General features: G+C 43.8%; 1 long non-coding RNA gene across 2 annotated transcripts; it reads left to right on the top strand.

The window, feature by feature from the left end:
* Window positions 1-1,083: 1,083 nt before the first annotated feature.
* Window positions 1,084-22,539, top strand: LOC141581845 (uncharacterized). Of its 2 annotated transcripts, none has more exons than XR_012514616.1 (6): window positions 1,084-5,796; window positions 8,002-8,323; window positions 8,715-9,595; window positions 9,912-11,053; window positions 20,893-21,065; window positions 21,444-22,539. It is a non-coding gene; the product is annotated as an uncharacterized LOC141581845 (long non-coding RNA). The 2 variants fall into 2 exon arrangements; XR_012514617.1 differs by having other exon boundaries at window positions 22,413-22,539.
* The last annotated feature ends 141 nt before the right edge of the window (window positions 22,540-22,680 follow it).

Genomic DNA, 22,680 nt, shown 5'->3' on the forward strand with positions numbered 1-22,680 from the left:
TCTTTTTTGAGACAGAGTCTCACTCTGTCCCCAGGCTGGAGTGCAGTGGTGTGATCTCAGCTCACTGCAACTTAGTCTCCTGGGTTCAAGCGATTCTCCTGCCTCAGCTTCCCAAGTAGCCAGGACAACAGCTGTGTGTCACCACACCCAGCTAATTTTTGTATTTTTAGTAGACACAGGGTTTCACCATGTTGGCCAGATGGTCTCCATCTCATCTCTTAACCTTGTGATCCTCCCGCCTCGGCCTCCCAAAGTGCTGGGATTACAGGCATGAGCCACTGTGTCTGGCTCTTTTACTCTTTTCATAGTATTTATTGTAATTTGAAGTTATTTTGTTTGATAGTTATATATCTTCCCTGTTCCACTCATTGACTGTCCCAATTACTAGAGCATCTAGAATAGGGTGGAACCATAACAGACAATCAATAAGTTGTTGAATGACTGAGTAACTTTACTAAAGATCATTCAATATACCTGAGCCCCACATTCTTTAGCAATAAAATGGGGAAGGATGTCTCCTTGGCTTTGTATTGGATCTTTAATCATTGTTAGATCATTCAATATACCTGAGCCCCACGTTCTTTAGCAATAAAACTGGGAAGAATATCTCCTTGGCTACGTATTGGATCTTTAATTGTTGTTAGAAAACTCTCTGCGGTTGATATTACTGTTACAGCCACAGAATAAATGGAAAGCCAGATGGGCTAAATGACTTGCCTAAAATCATAGCTGTGGCCTGAAAGTTTATCCTCATTGAGATATCAAGAGAGACTCTGAAGAGAGAAGCAGGGGAGAGAAACTTTCTATGTTCTTCCAAGTTTTAAATCTCACCAAAAAGCTACTCACTGGAGAATAGTCACAGACTATCTAGTACTCCTGACAGCAAGGTCTGCGGCTAGGACTCTATTTCCACACAGAATTCTTCGGCGTCTGATTCATTCCGAGCACACCCACCACATTCACATTCAGTCATTCATTTGCTTGTATGGGTTGGTGCGAAAGTAATTGCGGGTTTCGCCATTGAAAGTAATGGCAAAAACGCAATTACTTTCGCACCAACCTTATATATCAGTTCATTGCATACATACTGTTAGCATAGGTATATGGCAGCTTTAGGGAGGAACCCCTGATTCATAATAATATGTCTCTGGAATCCCCTAGAAATGGATAGTCCTCATTGGGGTCTATTGGTCAAACTTGAATTCTTGAGGCTAATTAAGGGAGTACATTTAAAATACTTGCTAGGCTGAGTGCGGTGACTCACGCTTGTGATCTCAGCACTTTGGGAAGTCAAGGTGGGCAGATCACTTGAGGCCAGGAGTTTGAGACCAGTCTGGCCAACATGCAAAACCCTGTCTCTATTAAAAATACAAAAGTTAGCCAGGTGAGGTGGCACGGGACTGTAATCCTGGCTACTCAGGAGGCTGAGGCAGGTGAATTGCCTGACTTGGGAGGTGGAGGTTGCAGTGAGGCGAGATCATGCCATTGTACTCCAGCCTGGGTGTCAGAGCAAGACTCTGTCTCAAAAAAAAAAAAAAGAAAAAAAAAAGAAAAAGAAAGAAAATGCTTGTTAGCCAGGGTTCTAGCATGGAGTAGGCACTCCAGAGATCTTAGTAATAATGATGTTAGACCTGAACCTTTTTCTTCAGCCAGACTTTCTAGAAGAGGAGAAAGAGATTTAAAATGCCCTTGGCAATTTTTTCCTCTCCCAGAGTCATCCTGTTAGAAAAATCCAGCTCACATGACTCCAACTGCCTTTTCCAAATCCACAGCCTGTACAAGCAACTGAAAGTAATAAGCATAATTTAAATGCTGTGTCTTTCCTAATTAAAATCCATCCAGTAAGGGATGCCAGGGATATTTTTGTCTATGTGGCAGAGGAAGTTTTATTATATAAATCCAGCCTTCTCAACAGAGTCCAAGCGGGGGGTGTGTCCATGTGTGCATGTGTGTTCCTGTGTGTGCATGTATGCACACATATGCACGTGGTGTGAATTGGGGGGTGCAACCAAGAACGCATAGTTGGCACTGTTGGAGGGTCTGAATTTTCAAAGGAAGCTGTTGATGGCGCCACTGGCAATTGCTTCCCAAGGCACATCAGACTGGTGAAGAACCCTGGAGTCTGTCTTGGTCCTCTTAGCTAGTTCTGAAGAACCACACCGGAATGGCTTTTCCTTGAGGGGATGTTGTCCTAGCCTTCTCAGCAGAGGCTCTGCTTGCTTGGTGGCTCTTCTTGGAAACCCTGGTTGCCAGAGAAGCTGTGTCAGCCTGGTTCTCCAGAAAAGACAGGAAAGCAGGCAGAGAGCCCTCTGCTATCCCAAGGGCCTCTTTCCAGGGGACCACTCCCAAGAGCAATCTACACAGGAAACCCAGTCCAGATAGAAAAGAGACAGCAACTGAAAAACAAGGAGGAAAAGAAGAGAAGGAAGGAAAACAGAGAAGGGCAAGGAGAGTTAAAGGGCTTAATTGAGAGACATTCGGAGGATGGGTTTTGCTTTTCAAGGGCAGGCGTTCATTTCTGTGTGGGAGGCCAGTTGGCTGAAGTATGACGATAGTTTGGGGCACACGTTTCATTTTCAGGGGACTCTTCTTTCCCGTCACCTGGCCCTGAACCCTTGCTATAACTCTGCGAATACTTGCGAGAATCATCTCAACGTATTTTCTCTTGTTAGTCAATTTGTTTCCTCTCCGGCAGCCCTTCTGCGGCTACTGGGAAGGAAAATGTCCTAGAGTAGACAAGAAGGAAGATATGATGCTAAGGGGGCTTCCTACCCAACAGGAAACGGGGGAAATGCACCTGCAGGTCTGACGAGGCAGCTCAGAAGAGAGAGCTGACAGGGCAAGAGACAAGAGATGGGTGTTTCTGACCCTAACTCAAATCCAGGGTTGTTTTGGGTAGGAAGGGAGGAAAGATATTGGGCAGGAGTCTCAAAACTTCCAGATAGAAAAATAGGATAACTTACACCTGGGAAATAGAAATGTCTTGGAGGCAGCCCACGATTAGCTGGCACAGCGTCTGGCATGGCACAATGGCAGCAGGCTACCAGGGCTGAGGAAGGACCATGTGAGTGGGCTGGAGGTCCAACTTGCTGAGATTTGCAGACTCCAGCTTGGTGCAGGGAACACATCTGAGGCCCCAAGGGAGATACAGAGGCTGAGAAATGAAGTACCAAAACAGTCCCCAGGCTGTAGATAAGGGAACTGCAGGGGGCAGGCACGTCACCCCTGGAGGCCAGGTCAGGGATCACACACGAGGCTCCAAAGGACAAGGTGGGATTTGCCTTCCCAGGCAAATACCCAGGAAGCAGACCAGAATAGCCCACAGCTCAGCACAAACCTGGGGCCAGCATGAGAACCTGAGACTCCCCACCTCACCACCAAAGGATCTGTGACTTCCACCTGCACCCAGCCACAGTCCTGAGAAAGAGAAGAAGATACACAGATCTTGAGACAAACTGTTCTGGATATTTGTACTTAAAGTGAATTGAATTCCTAACCCGAAGATATCAAATTGAGTGAAAGATCCTGCTTTAAATTGGAAAGGAAGAAAACTTAATTGTAATTGGCCAATTAAGTTTTTAATAAACTCAAATAAAGAAGAAATCAAGTATAGATTATTTGAAGAGCTGCATTTTTTTTCACAACTCAATTGTAGTGTAAAGTGTTTGACCACTTGGTAACAATGACCTTGCACATTTGCAAATAAATTTAGAGTGTACAAGTCATTTTCACGTATGTTCCTTGTTTTGAACTTCACATTAAATCAAGAGAGATGTTAGTCTCACTTTACAGATGCAGAAAATGGAGGCTCAGCAATAGCAGAAATCTTGCCCAAGCTCAATATGGGTGAAGGCCTCCTCTAGGGCCATTTCAGCTACAGACTGCAGAGCCTCGGTCTAATACAGTGATGATGCCCAACTGGGGCAATTTTTAGTGGCAGTTTCAGTTGTCACAACAGAGGATAGGGGGTGCTACTGGCATTTGGTAGGTATTTGGTCATGATATTTGGGGATGCTGTTAAACACCCTAGAATGCACAGGACAGCCGCACCACAAAGACTTGTCTGGCCCAAAATATCAACATTGCTGAGGTGGAGAAACCCTCTGAGATACTACAGAGGATTCCCAGGGTGGAAAATGTCTGTCTCCTTTCATACTCACAGAAATGGAAAGAACTCAGAGCCAAGACAAATGCAATTTAATAAGAAATCCCCAGCTAACAAACTTACTTGCCAGGAACATGTACTTATTGAAGCTTCCTTTCCAAAATGCTGTTGGTGATGGGTGAGTGAGAGGTCTTGCAAGAGGATTAAAAGGAAATCGTGCTCACTGTGGACAGGGAAGTACCCGGGGGTTTACTGAGAGCAGAGAGTCTTTCATCTCCCCTCCTTTGCCAACATAATTGTCTCCAGTAACATTCATAAAATAAGTCAAATAATAGTAACAGCCAGAAAACCAAAAATTTTTAATTTTACTGAATGTCATATTAATAATCATGTCATAAAGATGGCAACAATAGATACTGGGGACTAGTAGAGATTGTGGGAGGCAAGGGTTGAAAAACTATTGGTGCCTGCTCACTATCTGGGTGACAAGACCATTTGTGTCTCAAACCTTAGCTTCATACAATATATCTAATATGGTTTGGCTGTGTCTCCACCCAAATCTCATCTTGAATTGTAGCTCCCATAATTTCCATGTGTTGTGGGAGAGACTGGATGGGAGATAATTGAATCATGGGGGCGGGTTTCCCTCATACCATTCTCGTGGTAGTGAATAAATCTCTGGATACCTGATGGTTTTATAAGGGGAAACCCCTTTCGCTCAGCCCTCATTCTCTCTTACCTGCCACCATGTAAGACATGCCTTTTGCCTTCTGCCATGATTGTGAGGCCTCCCCAGCCATGTGGAAGTGTGAGTCCATTAAACTGCTTTTTATGTACAGATTACCCAATCTTGGTATGTCTTTATCAGTTGTGTGAAAGCGCACTAATACAATATCCATGCACATATGCCCACTGAATCTAAAAAAAAAAAAGAAATCATTAAGTAGTAATCATATGTTAGTACAATAAGTAAGTGAATATAGCAAAACAGGGAAAGAGTAGTAGACAATTTGAACTTTTAAATTACATTAGTGTATCTTCTTTCAAAAGAAAAAAACATACCCACATACCAGGCTGTAGCAATAATGCATAATAATATTACAAATTTTGTGTTTGTGCTGAGCTTCTGTAAATTTCTTAATAATTTTGTCAGAATTGGTCTTCTAGGCATATTTGACTAGGCAACCAAATTTATCAAGCTATTTTCACTCACAGTTGATCAGAGAACTTTTAATTAATTTTAATTTTGAAATGTTCTTTCACACCGAGGAACAGATTTGCATATAGTAATTTTAATATTGACTTGAGGGCAGGTTTAGAAGGGATTCATAAAAATCCTATTCCCCAGTAAGTTTCAGAAACTGCAGCACTGCCCATGTCTTTGTTTCCTTTCAGGATTTATCCTAGCAGCTTTCCAAAGTCTCCACAGTTGAAAATTCCACTGAAATACCTTCAGCAGAAATTTCATAATTTCTACTGTGGTTGATAAAAACTTGAAAAAACTTTTATTTTGCAAAAACAGAAAAATGCTAAATAACATAGAACACTGATATCATCCCTTTTAAAATCACTGCAGACAAGGTACCCTGGACCACCTGTATACCCTGGGCTGACCCACCCTGCTGCTCAACCCTTGGATGCTTCCTGGAGGAGGTATTCTTCATGGTTTAGGGAAAGGATCTATGTGTAAGGTAGGCTTTATTGCCTCACGATATTCCAAGATTAGATTATTTTTCTTTTTTATGTTTTTTTTTTTTAAACTTTGCAAAAAGAATGTGAAAATACAGAAACACATTAAGGAATAAATATCACACATTGAATTAGTTATGATTAGGTTGGTTTGCAATTCATAACGTCATCTCTGTTCTCAAAAATGCTGGCATCTTTGCAGAAGGGGCTCAGCTGTGGACAAATGTGTCAAAATTGCACAGCAGAAAGTTAGCTACAGCAAGAGAGGGACACATGGAGAGCTTGGGTTGGAAAGTGGGGTAGGTTCGGAGGAGGGAGGTGACTGCTTCCAACTGGGAAACTAAGGAACATTTCATGGGAAAATGATGAAATTCATCATGAAGAATGGGTGGAATTTAGACACTTAAAGACTGCTTAGGCCTAGAAGACGGCCGACTGAAGCAATGAGCCTGTTTGTGCTTCCATATTTCCACCTGCAAAACAAGAATCCGATCATCATTGCCCTTAGGATCCCCAAGAGAAAATAGCAAAAGAGGAGACAGGGTGCTGTACTGAACAGCATGGCCTGGGGATCAGGGGGTGGCTGGGATTGTATCTAGCTGTGTGTAACACTTGGCAGGTCACTTTCCTTCTCTAGACCCTCAAGGCTCTCCTCTAGAAAATAAACAGATTCACCCGATGGAACATATCAAAGGCATGGTCTGACCCAAACATCATCTTGTGATCCTTACAGTGCCTTGGGGAAGGTTTCTGAGAATGGGTAATGGGCTTCCTGCTCACATAGACACTGTATGAGTATCACGACTGGACTGTGGCATGGTTACAAGGTCACGGTCAAGGGGCCAGGAAGTCTAGGGTCCCGTCTGGGCTTTTTCTATTTTCATCCACCTGCCTGGGCCCTCCAATCTTCAGCCTCACTTCACCTACAGTCCTTTCCACCTCCCATCCACATCCACCCACTCACACCTCCTCCTCCACCACTGCTGCACACTTGGGAGAAAAGTAGGAAGGGAAGGGGGGAGCAGAGGGAAGAGGGAGAGACTGAGACAGAGAAGGGGGCAGATAGAGAGGGATGAGGGGAGAGGGAGGAGGAGGGAGAGAAAAGGAGGGATGGAGTGGAGGGGAAGGTGGAGGGAGTGAGAAGCAATGACAGAGACAGAATGAGAGACGAGGGGAAGGGAGAGAGGGAGAACAAGAGAGAAACGGGGAGGGAGAAAAAGAGAGAGAGAGAGAGAGAAAGAAAGAATGAAAGATTGAGAGAATGACCAACTCAGTTCACAAATAGCTCAAATCCAAGGTTCCCACTGAGAACCTTGAGGCTGGGGGACGTCTCCCCTGCGTCTCCTCTTTTCAGCGATGTTTCCTGTTATTTCTGAGATTCATCTTCATTCAAAAGAAAGAAAGGCACTTTGGTCTTTTAAGGGTTCCTTTTCATGAAGCCTTTCTTGTGCCAGCTTCCCTCTGTAGTTCTGGGGAGACAGCGGGGGGGATGGGGCCTGAGAGAAGGGTGAAGGGGTTTCTGCAATGCTGCCCAGGGAAGAGGCGGATGGGCTGGAGACCGGGAGGGGCATTGCAGGACCGGCACAGAAAGCTTGTCAAAGCGCGCTCGTTTTCTGGCTTCAAAGCTATGAACAGAAAAGTTAGAAGCAGGAGAATAAGGTTACAGGTGGCGGAGGTTCCTTTTAGGAACGACGGTCCCATCTCAGATGGAATCGACTGAGCACTGGCTTCTCCCCTTCAAATCATAGGGAGTGGGCGGAGGAGCACTGGGAGGCAAGTTGGGGAGTCAGCAAACTGTCAGAGACATTTGCTTGTTTCAGTTAATTATAGCTGAGGACATTGGGGTATGTTTGCAGGGGGTCGAGGGGGCACACGTGAGGTCTTCCCAGCCCGTACTCTCTTGGGGATTTGGGATGTCAAAACACTCATCAGCACAGACCTCCCAGCTCCCCTCTCACCCTGGGCAAGGTTTGCCATCACCAAATCTGTTTCCTTGCTTGTTGTACCCTGAGTCCCTCACAGGGTTGCTGAAAGGTCCAAAATGAAAAACAGATGAGGGACTGTTCAGCTGTGTAAAGGCGGTCAGACGCGGCGGGATCCCGATCCCCTGGGCAGGAGTCATTTTCCTTCCCTGACTGCATCCTCTTCACAGGCAAAGTTCATGAGGGACCCTCCCCTTTCTTTCCTTCCTCTCACCCCCTTCCCAGGACACAGGATGCTGCGAAGAGGAGGGACAGAAATGACGACTGGGGAAGAAACCTGGATTAGAGCTGGGCCTTGTGACTCATGCTGGAGTCCATTGTATCTGCTTCCAAGGAAAATCACACAATTCTCAATTGGCTGTGGATGTGGGATCAACTACTGGGCACTGCCTTCCAGTCTTTTATACCCTGGGACTCATTTTCAGCAGTGGCTTCAGAATTTCTACACAGAAGTGACTCAAGAGCTGCAGTCTGTTGAAGGGGTAGAAGGTGCCACCAAAGGAACTGGAAACCGTGTTAGCAAAGCAAGGATCCTGGTTTTACTTGAGTATGTGCAAATTTGGGGTGGCTTTTGGAAGGGAGTGGTTATTATGTGGTACAAAAGTCCATGATGCTTGCACTACCAATTTACCTTGGGGATGGAAGATAAAGATGTGATGGGTATTGCTAGGGGCAAGATGGATGTCGGCACGAGCATCAGATGGGAAGTTTGGAAATCTAGGATAGAATCCGGTCTCCCCCAGCAACTAACTGACTTCTCATCTTGAAATAAGGATACCAGATGAGAGATTCTCTAAGACTCCTTTCTTAATCCATCCTCTGTCCTCTAATAGGTTAGAACAGAAACCTTACAAGTAAATCTAGCCTAAGGGACAAAAGTCCCAAATGGTGTCATTAGGTTTTCTCATGTCCCTTGTGTTTTCATTGAATTTTCAAAGGTCAGAGAGAGAACACTAATCCTGAGTCACTTCCTTCAAGAGGCTTCTTACCTACCTCCTGCAAGGTGCAGGGAGAAGAGGAGGAATTGGGTGGTCCAAGGGAGAAACATCCTCATCCAATGTCTGCTCTTCCGGGCTGCCAGATGCTTCATATTTGTTATCTTGCCAAGTGCAAATATGAAGATGGCACTAATGACTCTGAGGTTGGGAAAGATTATGTATAATGTCAACGGCTGAAACAGCCTTCTCGGCCGGGAGTGGTGGCTCACGCCTGTAATCGCAGCACTTTGCGAGGCTGAGGTGGGTGGATAACCTGAGGTTAGGAGTTCAAGACCAGCATGGCCAACATGGTGAAATCCCGTCTACTAAAAATAAAATAAAAAATTAGCCAGGAATGATGGTGGGTGCCTGTAATCCCATCTACTCAAGAGGCTGAGGCAGGAGAATCACTTGAACCCGGGAGGCAGAGGTTGCGATGAGACAAGATTGCACTATTGCATTCCAGCCTGGGAGACAGAGTGAGACTCTTGTCTCAAAAAAAAAGTATGTGTGGAGGGGCTTCTCCTTATTGGACGCTCCATAAATATCTATTTCTAAAATAAATGGATGCCAGAGACAGAGTTCAAACCCAGTTTTAATTCAACTCCAAGGCCTGTACTATTCATGCTGCATCCTGCAGCCCAAGTTGGAAAGGAAGATGGTGGTTGAATATCTCCAAATGCTGTCCGTCTCTGGCAAGCTTTGTTAAAAATGTTGTTCAGGAGATACTGTTTTGAGAACATGCAGCAAATAATCAGTGATGACTTCACCTCCCCACTCCACTGATGAAGCATTCTGCAAGGCATTTTGGTTGATTCAACAGAAGGAAATTTAAAAAGCAGGTACGTTGTGGGACCTGTGGTTGTGTTATAGCAAGTAATTAGTAAGACAGGAACAGGGCAGAAGAGGAACCTCCCCACTCCCACCACCAGGAGTGTCAGGCAACCATCAGGTGTTAGTGAGGCAGTTGTTAAACTCTCTCTCTAAAATGATAATTGGCCTCAGCCAGCACAGGGGAAAGGCAGTCTCTTAATAGATAAAAACACCTGAAACTAGTGATCAGCAGCTTCCCTATAAAATCTCGGGAGTTGGGGGAGGTGCAGGCATGCGCCTAAGAGGCAAAATGGTGGCATTCAACTGGCATATGACCTTTTCTAGGAGCACTTGACTGGTAAGAGAAGAAGACCTGAAGTGAGTGAACATGCACGCAACTTCAGAAAACACCAGTCATGCGGCTCCTCCCAAGTGCTGGCAGTCCACTGTGCGTGCGAACAGCTCATCCCAAGGTAAGAAATCAGGGGAGCAGGGAAGCACCCCGCCTTCTGGGAAGCATGCCAATGTATAAAACCCCAAGGCAAAGGTCAAACCACACGCTTGAATCTCTCAAGTGGCCTGCTTAGCCTCTTCCAAGTGTATTTTGCTTCCTTTTGTTCCTGCTCTAAACTTTTTAATAACCTTTCACTCCTGCTGTAAAACTTGCTTCAGTCTCTCCCTCTGCCTGAAGCCCCATAAGGATTTGCTGCTGCTGACATACTTTGGTGCTGCAGGACTCAGTACGTTTCCTAGTGCTATCAGTTGCAAGAGCAAGACGCCTACTCAAACTAGCCTTAAAAGCAGGTGGGGCAGGAGAGGGTAATTATAATGCTAGATAATTGTTCAGAATTCAAGGGAAGCTCAAAAACTTAGACATCAGGAAGGGCAAGAATCAAGGAAATCCAAGGACTTCGAAGGATTGCAAGGACATGTACGTATCTGCCATTCATTCCTCCACGGAACTCATTTTGCCCCTCTGTGTGGTTTGTTTTTGTTTTGGGGTTTTTTGTTTGTTTGTTTGAGATAAAGTTTCGTTCTTGTTGCCCAGGCTGAAGTGCAATGGCATGATCTCGGCTCACTGCAACCTTTGCCTCCTGGGTTCAAGTGATTCTTCTGCCTCAGTCTCCCGAGTAGCTGGGATTACAGGCACCCACCACAACACCCAGCTAATTTTTTTGTATTTTAAGTAGAGACGGGGGTTTCATCGTGTTGCCCAGGCTGGTCTTGAACTCCTGACCTCAGGTGATCCACCCACCTCGGCCTCCCAAAGGTGCTGGGATTACAGGTGTGAGCCACTGTGCTCTGTGTTGTTTGGGGGAGAACTTTGCAATCTGCAATGTGCATAGAAATCATCTGGAGATCTTGTTACAACAGAGATTGTGATTCAGGAGTCTAAGAGAGGACCAAAGAGTCTACTCTCCTGGAAAGCTTCCAGCTGATGCTGATGCTGTTGATTTGTAGACCACATTTGGAGAAGCAAGAACTTTGTAAGTTCACAAGCTATAGTTGTAATCACCCGGTGGGGGAAAAATATTAAACTATGCCTGGGTTCCACTCCTACCCCAATCCTACCCCTCCCATTTTGATTCAGTTGATTTGAAGTATGACCTGGGATCACGATTTCATTTACCAGGTGATTCTAATGAGCAGCAAAGTTTGAGAGCCACTACCTTCGATATCAGCTGATTCAATGGAGTGGCTCCTCTGGGGCCAGGCATCCCTCCTAGTCAGGCAGCTGTGGATGGATGTAGGGCTCAAATTATAAACACATCAGCCACACTCAGGAATATATAGGACAGGTGGTCAAACAGGAAGCAGGAGTGGGCAGGTAGGCAAGGATCAGCACATCTAGAACAGGAAGGGTCTTTAGGGTCCAAATAACTTGAGTTCAAATCCTGGCATTACCATGTCCCTAGTTACATGCTCTGCTGTAGGAATTCTGATTTCAGAATTCTTTGAGCTTTAGGTTCTTTAACGGAAAGATGAAGGCTACAATTCCTGACCCATAGTCCTCTCAACCAGAGAGTGCGGAGTAGAATAAACCGAGAGCTTTCTAAGGAAAATGGGCTGATGGTCCACACCAGAGGCTGCAAGTTCAACGAGTTGCAGGGTGGTGCTAGGCATGGGTGTTTTTGCAAACCCCTGAGAGGATCCTTATGTGCATCCCTGACGGTGAACCATGAATCGACTGAGATCACAGACCTTAGCTCTTCAATCTATCCATCCACCTCATCCCTAGAGACTTGTTCAGAGACTGATGTAAAAACCTCTCTCACTTTTCCTAATTATTTGCAATCCATCTTCCTCATAATTGCCAGTATAATCTTTCTAACATAGAAACCTGCTCATGTCATTCTCCTGGTCAGGCTAAAGTCCAAAGGCCTTAGAGCAGCATGCAAGGTTATTCATGGTCTGACCATATCTCATTTTTTACCACTCACCTTATATTCTTTGCACCAACCATGCTGTCACCTGTAGGAGTGTTCTGTTCTCTTCTCTTAACCTCTGTGCTGCCACCTGGGATATCCCTCATCTTCCTGACAAGCTCCTGCTCATCTGCACTCACTTCAACCATCACATTCCTTCTGGGGACTCCCCAGGCCCATCCTGTGCCCCATCAGAGCTTACGGAAGGCATGGGGCCAATTCTATTTTAGGGGCTATAAGGGACATTTCAAAAGATGTAGAAATGCCAGAAGAAAATTACAAAAAAAGTTGTCATTCTATCTTTAGGAATATGTATATTCACTTGGAAACGAATCAAACATTCTAATTTGAGCCCCTTCAAAAATGTTAGAACTGGCCAAATAACCCCTCTGCTCCTTTACCTCCATCATCCCCACTGTAATGCCCTCCTTTAAACCAGCAGGACACACATCTAGTGGTGCATAAAGTATATCCAAGGGATATGTTTGCATAGGCAAGTCTTAAGGGAATTTATAGGTCCTCAAATTCTATATGTATTTTTTTCTTAAAAAATTGACCTGCCTAAGTGCTTTTTTTTTTGCTGTTGTTGTTGTGGTTTGTTTGTTTTTGCTCCCATATCATTCTTTATTTATTTTTTATTTTTTTTGAGATGGGGTCTCACTTTGTCAGCCAGGCTGGCGTGCAGTGGTGTGATCTCAGCTCACTGCCGCCTTGACCTCCCAGGTTGAAGTGATCCTCCTGTCTCAAGCCCCCCAAGTAGCTGAGATTACAGGTGTGTGCCACCATGCCTGACAGATTTTTGTATTTTTTGTAGAAATGGGTTTTGTCATGTTGCCCAGACTGACCTTGAACTCCTGAGCCTAAGCAGTTCTTCCACCTCAGCCTCCCAAAGTGCTGGGATTACAGATGTGAGCCACCGTGCCTGGCCTTGCATATAATTCTTTTTTCTTTCTTTTTTTTCTGCATTTTAGGTTTTGGGGTACATGTGAAGAACATGCAAGATTGTTGCATAGGTACACATGTGGCAGTGTGATGTGCTGCCTTCCTCCCCATTATCTATAGCTGGCATTTCTCCCCATGCTATCTTTCCCCAACTCCCAACTCCCCACTGTCTCTCCCCTATTTCTCCCCAACAGACCCCAGTGTGTGATGCTCCCCTCCCTGTGTCCATGTGTTCTCATTGTTCAACACCTGCCAATGAGTGAGAACATGCGGTGTTTGATTTTTCTATTCTTGTGTCAAGTTTGTTGAGAATGATGGTTTCCAGGTTGATCCATGTCCCTACAAAGGACAGGAATTCATCGTTTTTTTATGGCTGCATAGTATTCCATGGTATATATGTGCCACATTTTCCCTATCCAGTCTATCATCGTTGGGCATTTGGGTTGGTTCCAGGTCTTTGTTATTGTAAACAGTGCTGCAATGAACATCCATGTGCATGTGTCCTTATAGTAGAATGATTTATAATCTTTTGAATATATACCCAGTAATGGGATTGCTGGGTCAAATGGAATTTCTATATCTAAGTCCTTGAGGAATCGCCACATTGTCTTCTACACTGGTTGAACTAATTTATACTCCCACCAACAGTGTAAAAGTGTTCCTATTTCTCCACATCCTCTCCAGCATCTGTTGTCTCTGGATTTTTTTAATGATCGCCATTCTAACTGGTGTGAGATGGTATCTCAATGTAGTTTTGATTTGCATTTCTCTAATGACCAGTGATGAGCATTTTTTCATATGTTGGCCTCATGTATGTCTTCTGTTGTAAAGTGTCTGTTCATATTTTATTTCTCTTTCACTTATGAAGCTTAGTTTGGCTGGATATGAAATTCTGGGTTGAAAGTTCTTTTCTTTAAGGATTTTGAATATTGGCCCCCACTCTATTCTGGCTTGTAGGGTTTCTGCTGAGAGATCTGCTGTGAGTCTGATGGGCTTCCCTTTGTGTGTAACCCAACCTTTCTCTCTGGCTGCCCTTAGCATTTTCTCCTTCATTTCAACCCTGGTGAATCCGATGATTGTGTGTCTTGGGGTTGCTCTTCTTGAGGAATATCTTTGTGGTGTTCTCTGTATTTCCTGGACTTGAATATTGGCCTGCCTTGCTAGGTTGGGGAAGCTTTCCTGGATAATATCCTGAAGAGTATTTTCCAGCTTGGATTTATTCTCTCTATCACATTCAGGTACACCTATCAAACGTAGATTAGGTCTTTTCATACAGTCCCATATTTTTTGGAGACTTTGTTCATTCCTTTTTATCCTTTTTTCTCTAATCTTGCCTTCTCGTTTTATTTCATTGAGTTGATCTTCGACTTCTGATATCCTTTCTTCTGCTTGGTCAATTCAACTGTTGAAACTTGTGTATGCTTTGCAAAGTTTTTGTGTTGTGTTTTTCAGCTCCATCAATTCACTTATATTCCTCTCTAAGTTGTTTATTCTTGTTAGCGTTTCATCAAATCTTTTTTTTTTTTAGAAAGAACAAAAGAATAATAAAAAGAATAAAGAAGAGGAAGAAAGAGAAAGAGGAAGAGGGAGAGGGAATGGGGGTATTGCTTTATTGCCCGGGCTAGAATGCAGTCTAAATATGGGTATGCCTATAATTGTCCTTAATAATGGAGACATAAAATAAAATGAGGGAAGAGAATAACAAACAAGGAGCCAACCAACATTTCGTTTAAACTTCTAAGTTGATATGATGTGGTACTGATAAGAGTGTATATTTTGTATATTTAAAGTGGAGAGTTCTATAAATGTTAATTACATTTACTTGTTCCAGATCTGAGTTCAAGTCCTGGATATAGTTGTTAATTTTCTGTCTCATTGATCTGTCTAATATTAATGTTGAAGTCTCCAACTATTAGTGTGTGGGAGTCTAAGTCTCTTTATTAGTCTTGTATGTCTGGGTATTCCTGTATTGGGTGCGTACATATTTAGGATCTTTAGCTCTTCTTGTTGTTGCATTGATCCTTTTATCATTATATAATGTACTTCTTTGCTTCTTTTGATCTTTGTTGCTTTAACAACTATTTTATCAGAGGCAAAAATTGTAACTTCTGCTTTTTATTTATTTATTTTAGCTCTCTGTTTGGTTGGTAAATCTTTCTCCATCCCTTGTTTTGAGTCTTTGTGTATCCTTGAATGTGAGATGGGTCTGGATGCAGCATACTGATGGGTTTTAGTTTTTTATCTAAATTGTCTGTCTGTCTTTGGATTGGGGGATTTAGTCAATTTAAATTTAGAATTAACAATGATATATGTGAGTTTAATACTGCCATTTAATATTAGCTGGCTATTTTGTCCATTAGTTGATGTAAATTCTTCATTATATTGATGCTCTTTTTGGTATTTTTTAGAAAGGCTGATACTGTTTATTCCTTTCTATGTGTAGTGGTTCTTTCAGAAGCTCTTGTAAAGCAGGCCTGGTGGTGATGAAATTTCTGAGTGCTTACTTGTTCACAAAAAACTTTACTTTTCCTTCACTTATGAAGCTTAGCTTGGCTGGATGTGAAATTCTGGGTTGAAAGTTCTTTTCTTTAAGGATGTTGAATATTGGTCCCCACTCTCTTCTGGCTTGTAGGGTTTCTGCTGAGAGATCTGCTGCAAGTCTGATAGGCTTCCCTTTGTGGGTAACCTGACCTTTCTCTTTGGCTGCCCTTAGTATTTTCTCCTTCATTTCAACCCGGGTAAATCTGACGATTATGTGCCTTAGAGTTGCTCTTCTTGAGGAATATCTTTGTGGTGTTCTCTGTATTACCTGGAGTTGAATATTATCTTGCCTTACTAAGTTGGGAAAATTTTCCTGAATAATATCCTGAAGCGTATTTTCCAGCTTGGATTCATTCTCTTCGTCACATTCAGGTACACCTATCAAGTGTAGATTAGGTCTTTTCACATAGTCCCATATTTCTTGGAGACTTTGCTCGTTCCTTTTTATCCTTTTTTCTCTAATCTTGTCTTCTTGTTTTATTTCATTGAGTTGGTCTTCGACCTCTGATATCCTTTCTTCTGCTTGGTCAGTTCGGCTGTTAAAACTTGTGCATACTTCACGTAGTTCTTGTATTGTGTTTTTCAACTCCATCAATTCACTTATATTCCTCTCTAAATTGTGTATTCTTGTTAACATTTCGTCAAACCTTTTTTCAAAGTTCTTAGTTTCTCTGGATTGTGTTAGAACAAGTTCTTTTAATTCACTGAAGTTTCTTATTATCCACATTTTGAAGCCTGCTTCTGTAATTGGAACACACTCGTTCTCCATCAAGCCTTGTTCCGTTGCTGATGAGGAACTGTGATCCCCCGCTGAGGGAGAGGCGTTCTGATCTTGGGTATTCTCAGCCTTTTTTGGCTGTTTTCTTCCCTTCGTTGTAGATTTATCCATGTGGTCTTTATAATTACTGTCTTTGTAATTGGGTTTCTGAGTGGACGTCCAACTTATTGATTCTCAGTGCCGAAATCTGAGCAGCCCACTGTGCCGACTAAATCAGCGGCGTTAAGATTGATGGTGCTTTTCTGACTCTGCACCAAGAACCAACACTCCGAGGCGCCGGCAAAACCGCCTCGCCGGTCACAAGAGTCGCGCTGGCGACCCGTGGGGCTCCTCCGCTGGGAATCTCCTGGTGCGTGCGCAACAAGAATTCATGTGAAGGTGTGGCGTCCTCTCCTTCTTTGCGCTTTCACTGGCAGCTACAATCCCGAGCTGCTAGTGATCAACCATCTTGGATCTCTCTCTCAAATCTTTTTTTCAAGGTTCTTAGTTTCTTTGCATCGGGTTAGAACATGTTCTTTTAGCTCAGAGAAGTTTCTTATTACCCACCTTCCGAAGCCTGTTTATGTCAATTCATCACACCCATTCTCCATATAGCCTTGTTTCCTTGCTGGTGAGGAGTTGTGATCCCTTGTAGGAGAGACATTCTGGTTTTGGGTGTTTTCATCCTTTTTGCACTGGTTTCTTCCCATCTTTGTGCATTTATCCACCTGTTGTCTTTGTAGTTGTTGGCTTTCAGCTTGCATCTCTGAGTGGATGTCCAGTTTGTTGATGATGAAGTTATTTCTTTCTGTTTCTTAGTTTTCCTTCAAACATTCAGGCTCCTCTGCTGTAGGACTGCTGAGGTCCACTCCAGGCCCTGCTTGCCTGGGGATCACCTATAGCAGCTGCAGAACTCATAAACTCCTTTTTTTTTCCCCCAGGTGCTCTGTCCCAGGGAGTTAGGGCTTTATTTATAAGTTTCTGTCGTGCTGCTGCCTTTTTTTCAGGGCTGCCCTGCCCAGCAAGGAAGCAGCCTAGTCACTGTCTGCCTGCAGAGGCTTTGCTGGGCTGCTGTGGGCTCTGCCCAGCTGCCATGTGAACTTCCCTGCAGTCCTGTTTATATACAGGTGTAGTTAGAACTGCCTCGGCAACAGCGGGCCACCTCAGCAATGGCGGACACCACTCCCCCACAGAGCTGGACCATCCTGGGTTCAGCTGTGCTTGCTGTGAAACTCTCAATCCAGAGCATTTCAGATTGCTGTTTTTTTGTGGGGTTGGGACCAGCCGAGCCTGATCACCTGGCTCCCTGCCTCAGACATCCCCCCTCTTTTTTTTTTTTTTTTTTTTTTCAGTTGAACGGGTGACTCTGTCTCCCAGGTGTTCCAGTAATCTGTTGAAAAGGCTCTGGGATCTGTGTGATTTCCTATGCGGCGACCCACTGTGCCAGCTGAAACAGCTGCGCTGAGATTTGTGGTGCTTTTTTTGTCCGGGAATCTCCTGGCCTGGCTCTCTGTTTCAGTCCCCTTTTTTATCAGTTGAATGGGCAACTCTGTCTCCCAGGAGCTCCAATTGCCAGCTAAAATGGCACCCAGACCCATGTATTTTGTGTGGAGACCTGCTGTGCTGGTGACCCATGGGGCTCCTCTGCCTGGGAATCTCCTGGTCTGTGGGCAATAAAAATCCATCTGGAAATGTGGCATCCACTCACCCTCCACACTTTCGCTGGGAGCTGCAATCCTGAGCTGTTCCTTATTGGCCATCTTGGATTCGTCCTTCGAGAAACTGCTTGTTGATCAGGCCTCACACTGGTTGTTTTTTTTCCTTTCCTCTCCTTTTACAATCACATTTCCCTCGTTTTACAAAAGATAGGCATACTTTCCTACCCATCCTAAATCTTACTATAGGTCTGGGCTCCAGTTCTAGGCATAAAAATGTCCAGGGCACCAGACAAAGGGACAGTAAGGAAGTTTGTTGTCTGTGAAGTCTTTTTCTTTATCAGTTAACCACAACCACTCCCATCCATCTTCCTAGATTTGTAGTTCTATTAAAGTTTTTTCATGGGCAATAATTATTTAAAAATTTACTATAGACATGTGGTGTTGATCATGCATATGCTAGTAATGAAGGTAACTATAAGTCACACCTAAAGAAAAATTTTACGAGCCTTGTTTTATTTTCTCTGAAAATAAAATAAGAATCTCAGTCTATAGCTGTTGTTTTATGTCTGAGAAATATGATGGAGGGACAATATAAGACTTTCAGGCATAAAAATATATTACATAAGAAACAAACTCAGTGAGGAAACAGAATGTAAATAATGATTTCAATAAAAGAAAGTGGTGTACAAATTCCAACTCTGTTTTTCAAATGGATGTTGGTTGGTATTAAATCGCTAAGGTTTTAATAGTTCATCAGATGTATTAAAAAGAGTCATGTAGTAGCTTATTTTTAAGTGCCAATACTTAGAGCAGCTTTTATACCCTTTGCAACTATTTAAGCTTGTGATAAAAAAAATTTTAGTTGTCAACTTTATAATGTGCAATGTGGATTCATGGTTTAAAAAGAATTTTAGGGAGCATATAAGCAAAAAAATCAAAAGACCAGTGCTCTAAGAAATGGTAGGCCTTATCCTGAGGTGAGTATCTGAATAACTGGAACTGAGGATGAAGTGGGGACTGAGTGGCCAGGAAGAGAATTTGAACTCAGGAGAGAATGAAGAGTAGAAAAGCTGATCTGGAAGCAGAGGCTCGTTCCCCTATGATATGGTTTGGCTGTGTCCCCACCCAAATCTCATCTTGAATTGTAGCTCTCATAATCCCCTGTCATGGGAGGGACCCAGTGGGAGGTAATTGAATCATGAGGGCAGGTTTTTTTCCATGCTGTTCTCATGATAGTGAATAAGTGTCACGAGATCTGATGGTTTTATAAAGGGCAGTTTGCCTGCACATACTCTCTCTTGCCTACCACCATGTAAAACGTGCCTTTGCTCCTCCTTCACCTTCTGCCATGACTGTGAGGCCTCCCCAGCTAGGTGGAACTGTACATCCATCAAACTTCTTTTTCTTTATACATTACCCAGTCACAGGTATTTCTTCATAGCAGTATGAAAATGGACTAATACATCCTGAAAGTAACTAAACAACTCTGGACAGTGTTCAAACACAGGATAAATGGAGGCAAGAGGTAGGCAGTGATAATCTGAAGGTCCAACCCGGCAGGCTTAGCCTAACCAGGGTGGGGGCTCTGTCCAGAAGGTCAGTAAACCTCAAAGTCATGTATGTGAGGGGTAATGAGCCTGGATTCCAGCTAGGAACCTGGCAAAGATGTCAAGACCTGAAATCAAAGACACTGGGCTTCAGAAGAAGGTTCTCATATTAGGATTAGGCTCATCAGCAGTTAGGTTATTGAAACAACCAACCCCAGTATCTCAGTGGTTTAATACAGAGAAGCTTTTCCCTCCCTCATTAAGAGTTTGATGACTCAATGTCATAACAGACCCCTATTAATATCAACAGGGAAGATACCATGTTTGAGAGGCTGAAGAAGAGACCCAGAGCTAGCAAATGAGCCACAGATTATCATTAGAGGAAATTTACACACAGGGACGGTCCAGTGACAATGGGCCAGACAGGAGCACGACAACCACTTGCAAATATCATGTGGTCTGTATAACATATAGCACATAGCATTTCCACCTTGCACCCTCCCCTTAACAACCTCCACCTGACAACCCATTTAACCCAAAACAAAGGGCTTTGATTCCCTGTATGGCTTGTGTTCCATGGGACAGGCTGGGGGTTCAGATATTCGTCATAGTTAAGAAATGAATCTCCAGGTTGGCCACTCCTAGAGTCGAGCTTGGAACTCTGAACATACATTGAGGTGTGTCTACCATAAAGGGTCATTCAGGTATGTTTAAGTTATTGCTGTCATGTGTGTCTGCCATACGCTCAGGGATCTGAGTCCCTTCCTCCTTAGTCTCCATCTTCTCCAAGAGCCAGAAGAAGGAGAGAGAGGGGATCAGGTGGCACTATTTATGGGCCTTCCATGGAAGTGACACCAGGGGTTACTTCTGCTTATATTCCTTCAAACAGAATTCAGTTGAATGATCATACTATAGGCAAGGAAGCCTGAAAAAAATGGTCTAGGACTCAGGCGTCCCCAAACTTTTTACACAGGGGGCCAGTTCACTGTCCCTCAGACCGTTGGAGGGCCGCCACATACTGTGCTCCTCTCACTGACCACCAATGAAAGAGGTGCCCCTACCTGAAGTGCGGCGGGGGTGGGGGGTGGTGGGGGGGGTGGGGGTGGGGGGTGGGGGGTGGGGGGTGGGGGTGGGGGGGTGGGGGGGTGGATAAATGGCCTCAGGGGGCTGCATGCGGCCCGCGGGCAGTAGTTTGGGGACGGCTGGTTTAGGTGAATGTCCAGAAGGTATAAGAAGTAGGTTTAGTAAACTCCTGATGTTTCCCACCCCTGTCAAACTCTGGAGTCAGGCTTTGGTCTGGGTTAACATGCTGATTACCTAATTTCCATAAGCCTGTTTCTTTAACTGCAAAACAGGGATAATAATAGGACCTATTTTGTAGTGTGAGGATTAAATGAGATGTGGAAGGCACAGGTTTAGGATTCAGTAACTGTTAACTCTCTGTACTGTTTCCAGGCATCCTGCCAGGCTTTGCAGGATGAAAAGAAGTCAGAGGCAGGGACTTTGGACTCAAGTCCTCCCTGACTCAAAGCCCAGAGAGAGAGGATGCTTGCCACCTTTAACTGGTCCTATCTCCTCCAAAGGGTCCTTCTGATTTATTACCAGGAAGCCATCTTCTAACCACAAAGGTAAGATTTCAATAATTCTCACCCAGTTCCTAGCTAAATATGTCCAAAGAGACTTCTAAGCCAATGATTTCCAAAGAGAAAATTGAATTTCTATGCTTTGAAGAGCGGGGCTTGATGATTGGGTAGTGTGTTTTGGTTAAGTGTGGATGGAAGAGATATCCCACATGCAGCATGTGATGGGCCCCAAGGGACTGAGGGCTTGTGTATGACTGGGAGTCTACCCAGCTTGGCTTCATATCAATTCTTGCCATCTCAGAGTCCAAATGCTCTCCAGGTATGAAGTCATTTCCTCCAAAAAATTTGAAGATACCAAATATAAAATCGGCTGCCTCAAAAGAATCTTAAGCTAAGGTCACTATTCTTATTTCTCTGAGACAGGTGAAAGGTGTTTGATGGATAAAAATAGAACTGAACCCTAACTTGTAACCGCTCAGTTTTAACTGGAAGTTGTCACCAAGTAAGAGATGCCCATCGACCTTGCGCACAAAACTGGTGCTAGTCTATGACCTGCTGGTGAAGTCATATTATGAAACAATGTCTCCAATGATATACCACCCATTCCCGTACCATCAGCCATCCTGCTCCAGCATGTCAGCAGGGGAATATTTTTGTCTTCTTTGAAGGAACAAGTGGTCTGAAATACTGAATTGGAAAAATGCTCAAGGCATAGATCCTGCTCTCCTGGGCCCCATGTAGTTATCTACTGAAGGCCTCGGGTGTTCCAGAGACAATTCATTTGTTGTCATTCGTTCTCCCCACAATGCTCAGAAGTGAGTGTATCTTCATTTCACAGATAAGATTTATATTCAAAACTGTTTAAAAGCTGCTCAAGGTCACATACCCACTAGGTGACAGATGTGAATCCAGAATTGTGCTCCTCAGCACAGAACCCCCTTCTCACTATGCCAGAGATGCTGAGTTTCTTGGCCCGGGCTGCAGCCCCACACAGCCAGTTTTGAGCTCCCCGGGTGAATCGACTGGGCTTCCTGGGCTGAGAACCACTGTTCTACGTCACCCTTCTTATGTGAATCAGGGGTTTTATTCCATCTTACATCACAGGTTCCTTTAGGGGAGTGAAGAAAAAAAAGCTGCAAGTTTTCTCTACAGCAAAATTAATGTGTTGATACACAAAAAAGGTTGCATACAATTTCAGATAATTATGGAATCTCTGAAGCTTCTATGTGAATCCCCCAAAGGTCATGAACTTGAATTAAGAGCCAAGCCTATAAATCCTTGACACCAGTTACTTGGCTGCACAGTCAGTTGGCTGTGAGCAGCTTAAATATTCAGATTTCTGGGTCCCATCCAAGAACTACTGATTCAGAATCTCTGGATTTATACTCCTAGATGTTGCTGAATTATTTTTTATGTATTAGCGAACAAGACAATCTGTGGACTGGCTTTTGGGAACTACCCTCTAAATGATGCCCATTCCGGGAATCAGAATTCATCTCAGCCACTTGGACCTGTATAACATTAGGTAAGCTACTTAACTCCCCTTTCAGTTTTGTCTTGTGTAAATGGGGATAGTTATCCCTACCTCATAGAGTTAATATGGAATAAAATGTTCCATCTAAGTGTTTAGCACAGTGTCTGGCACATAACTACCCAATGT

This window comes from Saimiri boliviensis, chromosome 17, assembly GCF_048565385.1.
Source record: "Saimiri boliviensis isolate mSaiBol1 chromosome 17, mSaiBol1.pri, whole genome shotgun sequence".
In the NCBI taxonomy this organism is placed as follows: Eukaryota; Metazoa; Chordata; class Mammalia; order Primates; family Cebidae; genus Saimiri; species Saimiri boliviensis.